The sequence below is a fragment of the Thamnophis elegans genome, chromosome 2, assembly GCF_009769535.1.
Source record: "Thamnophis elegans isolate rThaEle1 chromosome 2, rThaEle1.pri, whole genome shotgun sequence".
Lineage (NCBI taxonomy): Eukaryota > Metazoa > Chordata > Lepidosauria > Squamata > Colubridae > Thamnophis > Thamnophis elegans.
The window spans coordinates 124,639,536-124,659,121 of record NC_045542.1 but is presented as its reverse complement, the minus strand read 5'-3'; positions in this window follow the sequence as shown (position 1 = coordinate 124,659,121).

Sequence of the window (19,586 nt, the reverse complement as noted above, 5' to 3'; positions counted from 1 at the left end):
TTTTTGCCCTCCCTGAGCCTCCGCGTGCATCCTGCACTTACCTGCATCCAAAACAGGCCACGTGGGGACTCCTGGGAGGGGCAGGGTGGGGTGGGTGGAGCCAGCCAGGAGTGGGATTTGGGAGTTCTCCAAACTGCACAGAATCTTAGTTAAGAGGTTCTCCCGAACCCCTGCAAACCCCCAGCAGCCCACCCCTGGATGAGATCAACACTGAGAAAAAGTGGCACCACTTCAAAAAAGCATAAATTATCCTGCTTAGATCTGTTAAGTGAAGGAGGTAACAAGAGAGACTTTTAATGCATGGCACATTTCTGAAAGATGAGGAAAAATGACATTCTGCATTGCTTTTATTTAATGGGATGCATATGAACATATTATTTTTTCCCCTCATACAACAGTGATTGTGGTCTCCGTTTGAAAGACTACAGGCTTTTGAACATTCTTGTTCTCATGCTGCTCTGTGTATATTTCTCCACTAACATCCATGAATCCCTTATTCTATTATTCTAGGTGGATTGACTATAAGCATGCTGAATTTTATAATTTCTTGCCCGGGAAAGCAAAATTTGGCAAATCGTCCTGTTCACAAGAACTATATCACATCCTGAGATACAACCATAGTATTCAGGCTCTTCTTAACTGATTGTAAAACTTTAAATACAACATAAAAATAATTACAAACCACCAACACTCTTGTTCTATATTAATACAATAGGTGTTTAGCACTGGTATTATATAATATTACTTTGAGCCACAAATAAAACATCTGCTTAGCCCAGGACTCCTTTGGAGACACTTTACGAATTGTTTTACCACTAGAGGTCGCTAAACATTCCTTCCCTTTTGGATAGAACTGCAGAACTTTATGGCTTAAGAATCACAAACACACTATTTTCCTCAGACAATATTTAATTATTTATTTGATGACAAATAGATATACCGTATTTTTCGGAGTATAAGACACACCGGAGTATAAGGCACACCAATATTTTGAAGAGGCAAATAAAAAAATGTTTTTGCACTCTGCGGACCTCCCAAAAATGGCCTGTTTTTCATGAAAACAGGCCCGTTTCTTGTCAAAAAAAAATTGCATGCATAGCCTTTAGGAGGCTTATAGCACTCTCCTAGGGGCTGGGTAGGGGAAAAACAAGCAAAAAAGTGCCTATTTTTCATGAAAATGGGCCCATTTTTGTCAAAAAAAACCCAATCATGTATAGGGAGATGTAAAAAGATGCACCTTTCCCCCCCCCAAAAAAAGAGGGTGAAAATCTGGGTGCAGCTTATACACTAAAAACAGCATTTTGGCCTCCTGAAACCCCACCCCCCTTTGAAAAAATGGCCATGCGTAGCCTTTAGGAGGCTTCCAGTGCTCCTGGGGGCTGGAGGGGGCAAAAACAAGCAAAAAATAGCCCATTTTTCACAAATTGGACCTTTTTTGTGAAAAAAATTGCATGCATAGCCTTTAGGAGGCTTATAGAATGCTCCTAGGGGATGGGGGGCAAAAACCAACCAAAAATGCCCTGCTTTTCACTCATTTTGTCCTCCCCAGCCCCCAGGAGCACTGGAAGCCTCCTAAAGGCTACACATGGCCATTTTTTCAAAGGGGGTGGGGTTTCAGGAGGCCAAAATGCTGTTTTTAGTGTATAAGCTGCACCCAGATTTTCACCCTCTTTTTTTGGGGGGGGGAAGGTGCATCTTATACCCTGAAAAATATGGTAAGTCCTGGCAAAAGACCTACTGCTAACTTCATCCAATAAATTAATTTTTTATATTTCCTCCATTACAGTAGAAAAAATAGTCTGACTTTTTTAAAAATTGTGTATAGCTCATAGTTCCCACTTTGGTAGGAAGCTAACAGTGCTCTGTGACATCATCCTCGCCACATGACCATAGAAATGTCTTTGGACAGCACTGGCTCAATGGCCTTAAAATGGAGATGAGCACTGCCCCCTAAAGTTGGAGAGTAAAATCCACAGGGACTCCTTTACCTTTACTTACCTGTAGCTCAAAGCATCCAGATGAGCTTCTCCAATTGGAAATGGCCTGAATGTGATGAAATACAATTCATGTACAACCCAGAAAGCATGATCTTTGGCTGGAATTATGGAAGTTAAATGTAACGTATCTGGAGGGCAATGAATTGGGAAAGGCTGATCTAAATTCTGGTGCTATGTTAACTAAGCCATGTGTGTACACACAAGGATAAGGCAGTGTTCTACTAAATTGGATTTGGCGTCTGAGAATTTTGGGACTTGTCTTCCTAATCAATGTTATAGGTATCAGACTGAGGTAGGGTATTAAAACCTTGATTTTCATCATCACTGCAGATTACAGATTTTAAATCAGAGGTGGTATTTAGCCGGTCCTATCCAGTTCAGGTGAACTGGTAATGGCGGCTGCAGGAGGCTCCACCCACTCGCCCTGATGTAATGTGTGACCTACTGTGCATGCGCACACGCTCACATTTGCAAACTGCAAACTGGTAGGGAAGGTAAGTAAATCCCACCACTGCTTTAAATATGATTCTTCCTTCTCATCAATGACACTTGGCCAACATTTTGAAAAATGAAAGTTCTATTTCTATTCTGACTATCTCATGATCTCTCTGTCTCTCCATCTGAAATCCCCATTTCTTTGAGGATGGTGCTAAAATAGCAGAAATGTCTACTCAATTTCTTGAACTCTTCAACTTTTGAAAGCTTTTTGTTAATGGTAAAGAACATAGAATAATAAAGAAAATGACTGTTTCTCCCTGAGAGTCAGACAGATTCCTTTTCTCAATCTTTCATAATATTTATTTAGCTACTTTTTTCTCAGGCTCTAACAATAGACATGATTTCTTTCCTGCTCTTTCCCATTGTTTAACTCCTGGTGGAAGATGTCTGGTAGTTCTGAATAAATACAGTGGCTGCGGTAGACTATTTGTTGTATGCAATCGTGTAGACATATAGTCATATATATGAACCATGGATAAAAGAATATGAATATAAGAGAAATAGGTATACGAAGATATAGGTGTATTTTTTTTCAACATTTAGAATACTAGACAGCTGCCTAGTTCATCTGTATGAATGGGTGACCCATGAGTAGGCATACCCAAGCATATTCTTGCAACAGGGTAAGACATAAGATAAATTCATACAGACCTAAGTGCATAAAGCTCCAGCATCCAGTTGCTAAGATTCCTCTGGAACCAGTAATGTTTTTTTTATGGTTCTGATCTTTATCTCTGCAGGTTTTTTCTCTACAGTTTACACCATTCTAAGAATCTTGTTCTTGATCAGAGATTCTTTGCTTGCACCAGATGCTAAGATTTTAAGATGGTCTCTTAAAATCTTAATTATCCTGAGAGGATTCCATAAAATAGTAACATCTTTAATTTAAGGGTTACATATAAGATCAGGTTCTTTTAATGAACAGCATAGTGGTGCTATATTTGGACACAAACAAAGTCCAGAATATTTCTTTCCAATTATTTTGAAGTATAGAGAGACCTGATAAGTAATGTTACTATTTTAATCACAAATATATCAAAATAGAATTTCAGATAATCTCTTATATCCCCTTTCTCTTTCTTTTGCCCTTCCTTCCTTCTTTCCTTCCTTCCTTCTTGTTTTACTTCAGTAAACTCAGAGGATAATAGCTACACAAAAATAGAGGGATGAGCTGATGTCACGACGACACGACTAGTGATCTTGGAGCTCCACAGTTGATAATTCTGCCACTGGGTGGTCCTTTTGGACCTAACCATCTCGCAGAGACCGTGATAGAAAAGAGTACGTCCTGCTGAACTCAGGGACACCACAAAGTCCCTGATTGATCCAGGAGAAGTTCTTATTTCTGATGACAGAAACACAGCATTTGAAACTGCTGAAGTTGGGACAGCTGCGGAATGGAAAGAAAGCAGAAAGAAAAAATGTGTCGAATTGGTGAGGAAATTTTATTATTATTATTATTAATAAAGCTAAATTAAATAATAAATTAAATTAAAATTGAATACAGAAGAGAGTAAGTGGTGAAATTAAGTCACATTAAACTAAGTGTGTTACCTTTTTTTCTTTTTTCTTTTTACAGATGGGTTTTTTGCAATGTTTCCTATTTTTTTAAGCTGAATGGATTAGTTTTTCTTCTTCTATTTCTTCTTCTTATAACTATGGATTAAAATTCTCTTTTTCTTTTTATAAAGCTTGATTGGATTGTTTTTCTTTCTCAATTTAAGAATATTTTTTATAAGTTTGGAATATAAAGAAGATATAAGGAGGAATATAAAGAGGGCTGTAACAATAGAGGAAAAAGAAGTAACACTGCCACTTAGAGGCTGGAGGCTTGGAAACATTTTTTTCTTTTTTTTCCTTTGATCATTTGATACTTCAAGGCTTTTCAGCTTGCTTACTGAGAGTGATAACAGGAAGAACATGGGTTGTTTACACAGGTGTTCTTCGGGAGTTTTATCAGCTGCTGGTTTAGAGGGAAGACAAAGCATTGACTTGAAAGATTATAATGAACTTGCTTGATATATAACAAAAAGCATTGAATGCTATAGTGGCAGTGTTTATAAGTTGCAAGAATGGTGCAACAGGAAAAAGAAATTGTAACATTGCAAATGATTATGTTTGAAATTCAAAAATTATTAGTAGTAACAGAGAAAATTGAGAAGAGATTGGAGAATATGGAACACAAAACAGAAAAACTTGATGGAAAAATTGAGGATGTTTATCAAATGAAGAAAGTGGGGGACATAGTTCTAAAAATTGAAAAAAAAATGACCAAAGAGATAAGAAAATTGTGGATACTGACAACAAACTGTGTGTGGTTGGAAATGGTAAGAGCGGAATATGGAAAGGGGAGATAGAAGGGCTGGAACTATATCCCAGATTTCAAAGTATAGAAGAAGAAGAAAAGAAAGCAAAATTGATGGAGGAAAGGAGAGAAATCTTACCAGAAAAACCAGTGATAACCAAAGACAAGCTGATGGAAGGAGAAGATGGAGGGTCCCAAGTTTTCATAAGATACGAAATGAACAAGTTGCGAAGAAAAGGCCATTATATAGTTTTACTTAAAATTTAGAATATTTCATGTAAAAGAATGTAAAAACAATCATAGTCAAATGAAGGTTGAGGTATAATAATAGTGTATATATATGTGTGTGTGTGTGTGTGTGTGTGTCTGTGTGTGTCACAACCCCTGGTAAGCCCCAATTATGGGAGGAAGCTAACTGCTTCCAACATCTGTCAATCGGCTCGTCACAAGAGTCCATCACGACAGAAACCCAATATTTTTACTGTTGCCTTTGTTATATTTGTGTTTTTTTATTTGTGCTGATAAATAAATAAAGGGAGACTAGTATAGATGATGAGAGCTGATGAGAGCTAAATAGCTTGAAATAGACCTATACTAGTCTCCCTTTATTTATTTATCAGCACAAATAAAAAAACACACACATATATATTTGATTTAAAAATATGTGATTTGATATGAATTGTAAGTGATGAGGGATGCATATAAATTCTAACTGACACACTTTCTAAAATTTGTAATGAAAGATGGTTTTTAATGTTTTTTTTTTATTTTTTATTCTGTATTTGTTTAAAAATAAAAAATAGCTACACAAAGATAGCATTAGATAAAAAATAATATCAGTAATGGTACAGAGCTACAAATGTCAAACCCTTCTGAGAATTTTGTTGTTTCCTTTCTTTCTTCTTTCCTTGGTATATTAGCAACATTTTCAATATATTGTATTGCTATTAGACACTGGTATTAATTAACTGTAATAGCCACATTACAGTTGCTATTTATGATGTCACATCACCATTGTTAGGTACGATATTCAGCTATCACCATATTCATTATTCCACATTTTGGAATCTTTTTCTGTTTTTAAATTGACTAGTTTTGAAGATATAATATATAAAAGAAAAGAAACACACAAACTGAAAGCATCTCCAGTGTATTGAGAAGAATAGTATGGAATTGGAACTGGATTGATTAAGAGCACAAACTGTTCCAGCTTGAAAATTAAATTCAGCCCAGATAGAACCAAGAGTAGGATCTTCTAAATTTAGACTGAGGCTTTTTTAAAATGTTATTTATGGTCTATTCCAATCCTAGTAGATTCTGATTAGTTGCAACAAGGTTAAAGCAAAAAATATAAAATATGTAGCATTAAAACAATATTACACAAGCAATGGATATCATGGGCAACTATGAAATTAAATAACTGAACTAAGGGATGGATGCACTGGGAGTAAAACTGCTTTGGTCAGTTTACAAAATACAGCATAGTCAAGGTCACTTGAAGAGCCGAGGTGGCGCAGTGGTTAAATGCAGCACTGCAGGCTACTTCAGCTGACTGCAGTTCAGCAGTTCGGCTGTTCAAATCCCACCAGGCTCAAGGTTGACTCAGCCTTCCATCCTTCTGAGGTGGGTAAAATGAGGACCCGGATTGTTGTTGGGGGCAATATGCTGACTCTGCAAACCGCTTAGAGAGGGCTGAAAGCCCTATGAAGCGGTATATAAGTCTTAACTATTGCTATTGCTATTGCTACTTGCACCTCCAAGGGAAGTGTATTTTATAAAATGGAGCCCATCACTGAGAAGACATATCATCTGGCCCATATTCAGAAAACTCAAACTGCCCAAGGAGTTGCTGATTCAGTTCTACAGAGGAATTATTGAGTTTGTCATCTACATCTCTATAACTGTCTGGTTTGGCTCTGCAACCAAACAAGACAGGCACAGACTTCAACGGATAATTAGAACTGCAGAAAAAAACAATTGCTACCAAACTGCCTTCCATTGAGGACTTGTATACTGCATAAGTCAAGAAGAGGGCTGTGAAAATATCTACAGACCCCTCACATCCTGGATATAAATTGTTTAGACTTCTACCCTCAAAAAGACGCTATAGGACACTGCACACCAGAATAACTAGACACAAGGGCAGTTTTCCCCCAAATGCCATCACTCTGCAAAACTACTAATCCCCATAACACTGTCAAACTATTCACTAAGACTGTATTACTATTCTTCTTCTCATTCTTCCTCTTGCTGACTATAACCTTGTTGCTTGTATCTTTACAATTACAGCCCTGAGCAGGACCAAAGCCCCTCTCCCAACTGGCCCTTCCTCCCTTGGAGGGCTTCGGAGGGAAGCTTCTTCAGAAGCCCGGGTGAGTGAGAACAAGTTCCCGCCATTACAAAGTCTCCAAGACTGTAATTGTATGGGCTGTGCGCACACACCTATATTTTCCACGGTGTGGAGCAATGGCGAGGTTCTGCGCGGCTGGCTATGACTCCGGAGGCCATCTGGGAGGATGAGGAATGTGAGGGGGACCCGCCCCTCTCCAAGCCGTCCGAGAGAGGAAGGGCCAGTTGGGAGACGATCTTTGGTCCTGCTCCAGGCTGTAATTGCGCAGTCCGTGCGTGCACCTATGTTTTCCACAGAGTGGGGCCATGGCCGGAAGACAAGGAATGTGAGGTGGCACAGTGGTGTTGGAAGAGCCACACTCAAGGGGCCAAAGAGCCGCATGTGGCTTGCTGACCACTGTTCTAGGCTAATTGATTTCTTTAGACAGGAATCTTGTTGTTGCATTGTGTACCACCTGTAGCTCTTGGATGTAATAAACTGCATTATAGTAGTCCAAATGAATAGTTTCAGGACAACAAACTCTGAATTTCTCCATATTGAAGTTTTCAGGGACTGGAATATTAACCCTCTATGTATACTGGCTAGAATTCACACTGAGATAGGAGCAGCATGTTAAACTCACAGCAGAATGTGCCTGCACTTTCAACACTGTAGAAAATGATACAATAGTTAATAGAATAAAACCCTACCAAGAGCTCTAATAGGATCAAGAATGGTGCACTCCCCTATGTAGGTCCTAAAGGAAATCATCAACTAAACTGAACAATGTTACCTCTACTCCATAACCAGAGCTGACACCTTATTGAAAAAGATACAGATAATCCATTTCATCTAGAATCTTTTGCACTGATTCACTATCATCTTCCTTGTTCTAGAAACAAGAGGTTGTCAAAAAGATACAAGTCTGTAGAGGGCATCTTCAGAGAAGGATAAACCAGGATCTTATTTAAAGCAGATGACACTATGCCCTCTCACAGATAGGCATTGAAAATTGCTTGAGGCAAATGTTCACATCCCACTTAGTCATCTGTAAAAGTCAGGAGTCAAATGAATCAAATCCACAGGTGGCAGAATTTAGATTTCAGAGGATCATATCCCTTCACTGAATTCCACATCAAAACAATCCTGATTTTAATACAAGATTCTGCCATGTCCAGCTGCTGTCCAACCTGAGTAGATATGAATGACTTTCTTCTCTAAGAAACCCATTTGATATGCCTGTAGATATTATGTCCTGCCTATCCATCTCTATTGCCATTTACTAGGATCAATCCAATTACTCTTAGTCATCTTGCCCGCCCCCCCCCCCCCCGAGTTGTGTTCCACCTAGAGGTGGAACTCTCGCCTCACAATCAGGAGGCTGTGAGTTCAATCCTGGGTAAAACCAGCTATTTCTCTCTCTGGACACATTGAGATTATATCTGCTGAATATAACTCTGCATTGACAATAGGAAGGGCATCTGGCCAGTAAACACTCAGTTCCATTCAGTTGCCCAGACTCCAGCCTGCAAGGGATTCTGGGGTCATTAAAAGAAGATGATGATCTTGTTTCCTCCTTGGCTTCTGCCCATTTTGACTTAGCTGTAGTGTAAGGACAGTAACAAGATTTCCATATTTGAGTCAATCCTCCCCATTTTATAAGAGCCGAGGTGGCGCAGTAGTTAGGGTGCAGTACTGCAGGCCACTTCAGCTGACTGTTATCTGCAGTTCAGCGGTTCAAATCTCACCGGCTCAAGGTTGACTCATCCTTCCAAGGTGGGTGAAATGAGGACCCAGACTGTGGGGGCGATATGCTGACTCTGTAAACCGCTTAGAGAGGGCTGAAAGCCCTATGAAGCGGTATATAAGTCTAACTGCTATTGCTATTGCTATTTTATCAATCCCACTGACTGATACTAAAGCATGATCCTCAACTCCAAAAAGCAAAGCAATTATTCTTTTTCAGAATGCTTTCTGAATTATAAACCCATGTTCATTTTAATGAATTACATTTTGGGCTAGAACAGGTATAAACAACTGGATATCCTCCAGTTGTTTTTTATTTGAAGTCCCAATAATCTTGGTCAATAAACAAGTGACAAGAGGTTGTGGGAGTTGTACTTTAGTTCTTCTAGAAGGCACCAGACTGAATAATGTTGTATTAATTAACAGATATGAAAGAGGAAAGAAGGAAAGAAAGATAAAAAGAAAAGAAGGAAGGAAGGAAGAAAAGAAAGAAAGAAAGAAAGAAAGAAAGAAAGAAAGAAAGAAAGAAAGAAAGAGAAAATGAACTGCAGAAAAAAGAAATTATCAAAGAAACAACTATTTGGCCTGGGCAAATCAGATTTATTCTAATTCATTGAGTTGATTCAACCAACAATGGACTTGAACAGCCATATCAAATATAGTATATAACTTACACAAATAGGTAATTTAAAGGTATGACTTAATTAGAAAATCTGATTTCAAAGAAGAAAGCCTTCTGCATAAGTTCAGAAAACTTATTCAGCATTTCAATCCGATCTGACTGTTCAGTGAAGATCACTGAACAGATTTGCTGCATGAAATCACTGAGTTTATCCAATTCATGTGTGCATAGTACCAGCTGTCATAGACATCTGAGAAGGATGGAATTCATATAGAGGCATGGTGGGATGACATTGCTTATAGGGAGGGGAAATCAGACTCTTTCTTCAAAGAGTCTTTACACTATCTAAATCATAATCCTGTATTTAGTGTGAATTCTGTATCCTTCTATTCATAAAACATCTGGTTATGACAATTGGAAATAACTTTGGATAATTTGTCCAACATTGTGCCTTCCAAATATATTGGATTCCCAACCCCATCATCCTCAGACAACATTTTGACTACAGAGTTGTAGAGGACAGTGTCAAACACATCTGGAGGGCACCAAGTTGAAGTAAGCTGACTGAGTATATTATACTTAATTAAAAACACCTGCTGCCCACTCTTTGTCTCTAGCAAGGTTTCCAAAACTCTGTAAGCATATTTGGATGCAAATTTTCCACTGAATATCTGTTTCAAATTAATGGGAGACATATCCAAATCCCTTTGGGCGGTTTTAAAAATGCAACCATGAATTAATCAGCTAGAACCACTTATAATTCGATAAGCCACATCTGTTAGCCTACTTCTAGTAGAGCCAAGGTGGCGCAGTGGTTAAATGCAGCACTGCAGGCTACTGCTAGATCAGCAGGTCAGCGGTTCAAATCTCACCGGCTCAGGGTTGACTCAGCCTTCCATCCTTCCGAGGTGGGTAAAATGAGGACCCAGATTGTTGGGGGCAATATGCTGACTCTCTGTAAACCGCTTAGAGAGGCCTGAAAGGCCTATGAAGCGGTATATAAGTCTACTGCTATTATTCTACTATGAAATCTTAATGTTGTGCGGTAAAATTTGGCTGGATTTGGATAGATCAAGATATATGATTTCAGAGATTCTGTCTCGATAAAAATCAAGTTTATTGCATGTTGCTAATCTAATACACCACTTAATCCTTCTTCTACATGATGAATAAAACACAGACATTGTTGATGAAGAACAGAACAGTTCCAAATAGTCCCAAAATACTTTTTAATGGACTTTGATAAATGTGATGAATCTCAATTTCTGTTTAATTATCTTCAGAAGTGTGGAGCCACTACTCCATCATCCTTAACCAGTATGACCAATGAAGTGATGTTGCTTGTAGCCATATACATTTGGAGGTGAGCAGATTGGAGAAGCTGTACTAAAAGAACATGTACTTAAGAAAACATGAGAACAGAGCAAATATGACCATTACATTTTATGTACAACTTTACATGCAGAATATTCGTGGCATTTGATATGGACCAGGTGTTAAACATGTCCTTTCTTTACAGATTAACAGAGTTGGAAGGGACTTTGGAAGTCATCTAGTCCAACCCCTCCCCCTGCTCAAGCAGGAGACCCTACACCATTTCTGACAAATGGCAGTCCAAACTCTTCTTGAAAGTCTCAAGTGGTGAAACTCCCACAACTTCCGAAGGTAAGCTCTTCCATTGGTTGATTGTTCTCACTGTCAGAATTTTTTTCCTTATTTCCAGTTTCCATCCATTGAATTTATATAAGTACTAGCCAATGACCTGGCATTGCCCGGGTATTTATTTATAGGGGAAAATGTCCAGACCAAACATAATTTCTAATGTTGGATTTTCCCCCTTACCAGAGGGAGCCCCTTGTGGAGTACTGTGAAGCCATTACCATGGCAACTCCACTACGTTATAAAGTAGAAGCCATTTTATGGCTGTACAGTAGAAGCCATATAAAGGAACAACAGGGTGCATCTTAACAGAACACACACACACCGAGGGATGTTAGGGGTGTCTTACCACCACAGTATTTTTCTCCAGAGAGTAAGTCATCTGTGTACCAAATTTGGTAAGACACCCCTAAACATCCCTTGGTTAAAATTCCTCCAAGCACGCATACACACACACACACACACACACGGTTGAGGCTTCCATCAAGTAACAATTGCTAATGGATAAAATCCTTCTCCCATTATAGGAGAATTATTGTTGACATTGAATGGATGTTCTCCCCCCACCCCCTGCCCAGTTCTTTTGCTCTGAGAATTTGAATTTTATTGGTAGTAATGAATTTTCACCAAGATGGTAGTTTTCATGGTGTCATGATAATTTCCATTTATTCTGTTTAGAATTGCTATGCTGTAATCTCAATATGTTTGGAGGATATGGGCTTATGAAAACATGCTCTAAATGCAAGACATTGCACGGATGAGTCACAGGCTTTTAGTCTTGATATCTCTGAATACACAAATAACCTTATACAGCAGTATTGGACAGACTGGGACAGATCTATTGGCATTTTGTGGTAAATCAGCAGTGCTTACAATCGTCAGTTGTTTAACAATAGCGCACAACTAAAAGTTTCCCTTGCTTAAGTTGCTAGAAATAATTATGAGCGGACACTAGAAGCAGACTCTTGGTGTGTGTGTGTGTGTCTGTGTGTGTGTGATAGAGACAAATGGAGGATAAAAGGAGAAGTAGGAGAAGGGTGAACTTGTAACTTTGGATATGATGCAGATCACAAAGTTCACAAATAAAATAGATTTATTTTGGGCAAACAGGATTTTGGGCAAAAAACAAATTCCAAAACATCTCCCTACGTTTACTTTTCAGACAATCATGGGACTGCACTGCTATTTCACTAACTTATCATTGAGTCTGCATTGATTCCGAGCAAATACAAATAGATTTTCCCCATTATGGTCTGGTCTTTGAGGTCTTCCCATATTGTTATTGTAACTAATCCATTGATCTTGTGGCTGGCTATCCTGTTCTTCTCCTTTCTTCTCCTTTTCCAACATTAGGGCTTAATTTGGAACTAAGTTTTCTCTTGCCGTGTCTGAAGTAGGATAATTTAAGCCTGTTCCTTTGTGCCTCCAGTGAGAATTCTGCAGTTGATTTATTTGAAAATGGGTTTGTTTTTGGTTGGAACTGCTGAAGCACCTTACACCCTGAAATTATTCATATCGTTCTTTTCAAAGAGGCTGGAAGCAAAGTGGGTAGCAAACTGGTTAACAAAGACCACCATTCGAGGACCATTTCTGCAGCCTTATTTTACTTTCCTTTAGCTTGATTCCTGGTTGGTGTTCCTGGTTTCTTCTTCTTCCAATAAATGCTAACATTTGGTATAACTTCTTGTATCTCACTTTAAAAAAAAAGATTTGAACACTTCTCTGGAAAAAAAAGTGTCTGGCACAGCAGAGCTATGAAAAAATTGGGTGACAAAAAGAGCATAATTATCAAAGAACTGTTAATGTTATTCTTGGGCCATTATGAAACAAACAAAGGTTTCTGGTACAAACGTGCAACACCCTTCAGGGATTATCATCAGACATTTATTTAAGTCTTTCTACAATAGTGGAAAATATACTTAAACGAGAGAATTAAACTGCCACGTAAAGCTGGATTTGGGATAGTTATTGCCACTTTAAATTATTGGGAGACAGTGGCCTAGATCATCAGCTATAATGGGATATGGGAAAGGCCTTGAGAGACCTGGCAAAAAGAAGCTGCCAAGGGAACAGTCAGATGCCTAGAGCTGGATAATGGGAAGGCCAAGTGGTTCAGCAGAAACTCTACCTAGTTTATTGAGCTGTAAAGGAGATGGGGTGGATGGAAGAATTATGCTGTCACACTTGCAAGATTCTGTCAATGTTGCTTTTGAGTCATTTCCTCTGTTTCCAGTTCCTACCTGGTTTGCCCTGAGAGGCCAACATCACCAATGAGGATGATTGTGAGTCAGCTTGAAACTCTTTCTAATGTTTTGGGGAGTGAAAAGGATGACTTCTACTTTCTCCATGCCCATAAAAGATCAGTTGTGTTTCTTAGACAACCATAATAACCTGAGTGGATTTCTGAAAATAGATTGAGGATCAAGCACATCCCTAGCTTTTAAGGCAGTGATGGCTAACCTTTTTGTTGTCGCTGCGTGTTGAAAGTTGTGCATACGCACCAGAGGTGTTATTTAGCAGGTTCTGACCAGTTCTGGATAGCCAGTAGTGGAAATTTTGAGTAGTTCGGAGAACGGGTAAATACCACCTCTGACTGGCCCCACCCCCATCTATTCTCTGCCTCCTGAGTCCCAGCTGATCAGGAGGGAATGGGGATTTTGCAGTAATCGTCCCCTGCCACGTCCACCAAGCCATGCCCACAGAACTAGAAGTAGAAAAAAATGGAATCCCACCACTGATATGCACACGACAACGTGCGTGCCCACCCCATAATGAAATGCGTGCATGACCCCCCCATGCACCCCACTGTGTGCATGCTCTTCACCCCCTGACCCATTTTTTTGCTTCCAGATTGCAGGAGGCTTTCCAGGCCCAAAACTGGGCCCCAAAATGCAATGTGAGCACCCCTCTGCACATGCATCTCAACCCCCACACAAGAGCACTCGTATCCCGCATACATGGCAGAGACCTGAGGAGAAGCTGGCTGACAGGAGATGTCTGCACATGCGCGATGAAGCTGGGCTGGTGGGACAACTGGTATGCCCGCAGAGAGGGCTCTGCATGCTACCTTCACCATCATGGGTTTAAGGCTTCTGCGGTTGTCTTAGACATTCTGTGGAATTCTTTCTGGACTTTGCAACCTATACAAAAGCCTCTCACATTGTATGTCTCTAATGAAGTTCACCAAATATTTGTTTCTTGAAGTGAAAAGCTTTTACATTCACTTCTAATCATGCAACATTCACTCAACCAGGAGACATGTACATGGCATGTACCCCTCACCTTTCAGCATGTATGGGTAATGGCTTTTCTTTCCTTTACATCAGCATTTTTAATCTGCATTATACCTCAAATAACTAGATGCCAAGCTTTAAAATAGAGAATAAGAAGCTAACTCCTTTTCAATGACAACTTTTCCAAATCTGTACATAGATAAATCTAATTTCTGAAGAGGCACAGTGGCACAGTGGGTAGAGTGGAGTACTGTAGGGTATTTCTGCTGACTGCTTACAATTTGCCAGTTTGAATCTCACCAGGTTCAAGGTTGACTCAGCCTTCCATCCTTCCCGGGTGGGTAAAATGAGGATCCAGATTGTTGGGGGCAAGATGCTGACTCTGTAAACCATTTAGAGAGGGCTGTAAAAGCGCTGTGAAGCAGCATATAAGTCTATTTGCTATTGCTAATTTCTCCTAGTTGAATTGGAGGACTTAGACAATATAACATTGGGAAACATGATATTTTTCATTTTCCAATTTATTTATCTGTAGAACATTTTAAGTTTTATCATGCAATTGTTAAGTACATTTTTAAATTCAAACTTAGAATTTAAAATTTAGAATTTAGAAACATAGAATTCCCATTTTTGTATGAAATTACACTTTTATAACATCATCCTAAGTGTGCAGAAGATGAGATAGGGTCCCAAAAACTTTCTATTTAGGACTGGTGACATCACAATTGCAGGAATTCTATTTTTTGGCAAAAAAAAAAAAACCAAATACTAAAAGAATGATAATTACATATGAAAAACAGAAATTCTGACCTGAACCCCATTATATGATTGAACTATTTCTGTCTAGAACAGAAATAATTAGTTAATTGTTTCTCTCCAAATGTTATTCAAATAGCTTTGTCCTTGAATGTCTATGGAGATTCTCAGTCATCCAGGTCATGGTTGTCCCAAAGGTGCTTTTTCAAGAGGAATCTGGATTTTCTGGTTTCACTTCTCATCTAAGAAGCTTCTTCAGGTCTGACTCCCCACAATCCAGTCATAGCTAAAGAAGCTTCTTGGAAAGTGAAACATATTCAAAGAAAAATCAGAAAGTCCAGTTGCCTCTTTAAAAAGCACTTTTGGGACCTTGTGCTGAATAAGCCAAAGAATCCCAAATTTCAATTATACCATCTCCATTCAGAAGAGCCATATTGGATTTGGATAGCATCTTAAGAGCTTCTCTAACATAAGGTAAAGGTAAAAGTTCTCCTTGCACATATGTGCTAGTCATTCCCGACTCTAGGGGGTGGTGCTCATCTCCGTTTCAAAGCCGAAGCCTGCTGTCCAAAGACGTCTCCATGGTTATGTGGCCAGCATGACTAAACACCTAAGGTATATAGAGTGCTGTTACCTTCCCACCAAAGATGGTCTCTATTTTCCTACTTGCATTTTTACGTGCCTTCGAACTGTTAGGTTGACAGAAGCTGGGACAAGTAATGACAGCTCACTCAGTTATGCTAAGGATTTGAACTGCTGAACTACCAACCTTTCTGATCGACAAGCTCAGTGTGTGAGCCACTGAGCCACTGTGTCCCTGTTTCTCTAACACACTATAACATAAAAACCTAGATATACCTTCTCAGAAGTAACCTACTTTAATTCAATATATGATTATATGAAGTGGATGAAAATTAGTAATTTTCTGTAAACAGGACTGTATGGCAGTTAGCAGAAGTCTGCAACCAGTCTGGCATTAAAAGATTTAGCCAAGGTGACTTCCTGAGCAGCATTTGGAAAACAACAGGTTGCCCAGAACTTATCTTCTTGCAAAAAAAAAAAAAAAAAAGAGGGGCAATTCTCATCTAGAAAGGAAAGTCGATTCTAGTTCAAGACATTTTCAAAAATAATTCTGCAATTCTGTATTCTTTCAAGAGCGCTTCCAATAATTAGACATGCCAGGGGAGTCCCAGGATCCTCTTTGAATATCCCCTCAAGTATAGGGCAACATTAATTTTTAGCGTTTTATGCGCCTTGTGATTTGTTTTGTAGTGTTTTGTAGCCTTTGTTCTCACAACGTTGTTGCTTTAATGAAAGGTGGTTTAATATTCATTATCCAGATTGAAATAAGATTCTTTTGATAGTTTAACATTTCTTTCGATTTTTCAGGGACAGTGAAATCCTAATTCTTTGAGGGCCAAACTTGTAACATTAAAAAAATTAATACCTGAAATGCACATTGGTAGTCTGGATAGTCTCAGGTGATTTACGTTTTGGGATGACACACTACACCCTTGTATGTTGTGAATTATTCTCGCCCTGCGGAGAGAAATTGGTTGGTGGAGGCGCTCCAGAAGCAACAGGTGGGGGGGAGGGGTTATTCCTTTATTAAATTGTGTTGTCCAGATCACCTGTCAAAGATATCTGATTTCTGGGCTCTACTTTTAAAAAACCCATAATATATTATGTCACAAACATAATTTTCAGGCCCGGATACATCTCAACCATAACAGGTGGGTGAGAGGGGAAATCGCGCGACTCTTCGGTAATTGGGACGGAGAAGAGTCGCTGCCTGACTGCCTGCCTCCGGCGAGCGCGCCACCGGCCATCCCCTGCTGCCAGGAGACCCTGAAGCTTCCCTTCCGTCGCCGCTGCGCCTCGCCTTGGTTTCCCCAGCTGAGCGACGGTTAACTCGGCCAGCATCTCTGCGTAATGACGCGCGGGAGGCAGGCAGGCAAAGCTGGGGAGAGGAGAGGAGAGGAGGGCGAGCGCGAAGGAGGTGGGCAAAGCACGAGAGCAGGAGGCGGAGAGGAGCCGAGCAAGCTTTTAAAGCGACAGCCGAGCCTCCTCTTCGCCCAGTGCTGAGCTGCAGCAGGAAAGGTAGCGCGGGCGGGCAGAACGCCGACGGCAGCAGGCGCCGGACTGGACTGGACTCTCTACCTCGCCTGGCCGCTCTCCGCCCCCGGGGGAATCCTCGCCGATCACAGAGGGATCGCAGAGGGATCTCTCTTCCCCGCCAGATCGGGGGCTTCTCTCTACCCAACCCAGCTCCGCCCTGCCCAGCCCAGCCCAGCCCTGTCCTTTCCTTGGCGCCCTCCTCCGCCGGCTCAACCGCCTTCTCCGCTCTCGTCGTGCACCATGCTCGGGCCGGGGCTCCGCGGGGTGCAGCCACCGACTTTGCCGAAGTTGCCCTGCTGGTGGTGCCTGCTGCTGGAGTGGCTGTGCTGGGCAGGGGCGCGGGGCCAGGAGATGTACGCGCCGCACTCCATCCGCCTGGAGGGGGACATCACCTTGGGCGGCCTCTTCCCGGTCCACGCCCGGGGGCCCAACGGCGCGCCTTGTGGGGACATTCAGCAGCAGGACGGCGTCCACCGCCTGGAGGCCATGCTCTACGCCCTGGACCAGATCAACAGCGACCTCGAGCTGCTGCCCAACGTCACCCTGGGCGCCCGCATCTTGGACACCTGCTCCCGGGACACCTACGCGCTGGAGCAGTCGCTCACCTTCGTCCAGGCGCTCATCCAGAAGGACACCTCCGACGTGCGCTGCACCAACGGCGAGCCGCCCGTCTTCGTCAAACCCGAGAAGGTGCTGGGAGTCATCGGCGCCTCGGCCAGCTCCGTCTCCATTATGGTGGCCAACATCCTCAGGCTCTTCCAGGTAGGACGCGTGCTCGGGAGGCAGCTCCAGCAGCAGGTGGCTGGCGAGAGCCGAGCGCCGGGCTGGAGAGCCGCGGCTTGGATGGAGGCGCGATTGAAAAGAGAAAGATAAACCGAGCGCGAGCAACGGCGTTTCAGTTCGCATTTCTGCAACTGCACTGGGCTGTTGGCACCCTTAGAGCTGATTTGTAGAGGGACCTCACTTCTGAGGCGATTGCACTTTATTTCTGGGGGAGAAGGTGAAGGAACGGAGGCGGATCATTGACTTGTTTGAATGCGGCGCCACGATTCCCGAGCGCACACTCCCACCCACCTCCAAATAAGTTTTGCTTATCGGTTTGGTTCCCGGTTTATCTTTTGCTGGTTTTCCCTTCTCGAGTGCCACTCTCTCTGCAAATCCGCCCCCCTTTTTCCCCCGAAGCTGCCTCCTGGGTGTACGAATCCAGTTACAAGCAGTCTGTCAATGAAGAGCACAGATTGTCCGTCGGTGTCTGTGAGTGTGCGGATAGAATGGAGGACAGACGCGCGCGGAAGATGCAAGAGGCTGGTTTCCCTGGAATTTACCTCAGAACTACTATTTGGTCGGAGACAGCAATCTGGGCGCCAATGGCAGGCTTTGGTTTTTAAATTCTGGAGCGTACAAAGTGCTTTGGTAATGTTTTCCTAGGCAGTTTCCAGGATTCCGCCTTTTCCCGGCTGCCTACGAATTGCGTTGGAATTGGAGTTTTTTTATAACCCTTCGGAACAAGGGAATGGGGGGCCTAGCGTGCCCTTTTCATTTACTTCGTGGCGGTTCTCGTTTAAATTCGAGCCTAAAGCAGAGGGCGCAATCGGTAGCATGAGCGGCGTATTTGCTGCGTCTCGGAGGCACATACTGATCCGAAGGCAGGCCTACTCAAGTGTATTCTGCACAAATCAAAACTGTATTGAGCAGAAAAATCTCAACCGGACGCCATAACACTCATGAGCAACTGTCGTTTTCTTACTATTTCTAGTCAGTCCAACCATCGAAATGCCGTTTAACTCGCTGAAGGCTAAATGCATTCCTTGTGATGAAAGATGGGTGGAGAAAATGGGATTTTTTAAAAAAAATATCTCTCTCTCTCTTTCTCTCTCCCCCCCTCCCTCCCTCCCTCCCTCCCTCCCTCTCTCTCTCTCTCTCACACACACACAACACACACACACACGGTGTGCTAAATATGCAGCATGCGGATTGTGGGATGTGTGTATCAGCGTGGCCTCCTTTTCTCCTCTCGTCTCGGAAACATATCCCCATAGCAAACTTCTTATTTATTATCAGTTTTAATTTATTTATTACTGCTAAGAGATAATATTCTAATCAAAGCAAGACGTATAACAGCCTCCCTCTCTTCTGTTTCCTTGGATGAAACAACTTCCGATGAGCGCGGTATAAACCCGACTCTCTGAAAGTCAAATACCTTTTCATATAAGAAAGAGGGAATACGGACGCAATTAACCTGAAGTTAGGGTTTTTTCAACACCCAGAGAGAACCAAATATTGTTGCTATCGTTTCCTTCTTTCCTTCCTTCCTTCCTTCCTT